The following is a 1,294-nucleotide window of genomic DNA, read 5'->3' on the forward strand; positions in this document are numbered from 1 at the left end:
ATATATATATATATATATATATATATATATATATATATATATATACAACCACCCTTTCACGCAGATGTGACTTTGCTGGGTTTGTTTTCTCTGGTGGTGCGTTGATCTCCACTGACGATTCCCAGCAGCTGGGCAATCCAGTCGCGAACGTATCTGTTCTATTTATTGCTGGCGCGTACTGAGATGAACGAGTGTTCGATACGCGTGACGCATGTCATATATACACAGCTTTCTTCCAGAAATGTTGTGCCGGTCTAGCCAGAAGGACGTGTGGACGCATTTGTGTGGGTGCCTCTCTCTTGAGCATTGTCTCTGTTTTTATCTCTCTCCCAAACGTTCTAAATATCTCGAATTCGAAACTAACTCACATACGCATCTGGGTTGGTTTCTCGTTGATTCATGAATATCTCAAATGAATTAGCTTTGACGACTCTGGAACCAAAATTTTGAAAATCCTTTCTTGGTAACGACTTAAGTCTATGGGCTTTGGGCCTCTTAGCATGGGCGTGGTCGATTTTTGTTGTCGCTGGGCACAGTGTTATACGTATAGACATTAAGATAACGCGTTATCCCACCCAAACTGTGTAGTTTAGGGAGGCACAAATGGCAAGCCTCTCTGAGCTAGCAGAGTGTGGGCGCTCATGACTGGGACAAGTCCCTTTTTTGGCCCGAGTCTCACTCACTGACGCCCACAGCTGCCTGTCACAGGCTCTCCGACCGTTACCTGGGGAACAAGGCATCAGTTCACGTCGTGCCTTGTCACCAGTTGTTCGAGTGTCACCCCGAGAGACGAACGTCCCGCCTACCGGCGGCCTCTGTCACGTGTCACAGGCTGTACTACCGGAACCCGAGGATCAAGGTCCTCGTATCATTTCCCTCAGTCATCTGCCACAGACTGTTCGAGTCGCACCCGGAGACCAAGGTCTCTCCAATAACTACGCTCCCTCCTTGTGTGTCGATAGAGTAGTGGTTCCGCGTCAGCCAATGCGCGTCGGGGTTGCCAGAGATCTGATTCCCGCGGTGCCCGCCCTTCCTGCCAGTGTGAGCGGCAGGCGACGCCATGTAGCCTCAGCAGCTGAGCACGTCATAATGCCCCAATGATGACGACGCCATCAGTTCCCTCGTTATCCTGCCACAGGCTGTTGGTCCAACACCTGGACACCATGTGTCCGGTGTCCTGCCACAGGCTGTTGGTCCAGTACCTGAAAACTAGTTCCCTCTCATCAGTGCTCTCGGTCGTCTGTCGCAGGCTGTCCGAACCTTACCCCGGTTACGAATGGCCTTTTCACCGAGG

Source organism: Pollicipes pollicipes, unplaced genomic scaffold (genome assembly GCF_011947565.3).
Source record: "Pollicipes pollicipes isolate AB1234 unplaced genomic scaffold, Ppol_2.1 Scaffold_2555;HRSCAF=2994_pilon_pilon_pilon, whole genome shotgun sequence".
NCBI classification, from domain to species: Eukaryota; Metazoa; Arthropoda; class Thecostraca; order Pollicipedomorpha; family Pollicipedidae; genus Pollicipes; species Pollicipes pollicipes.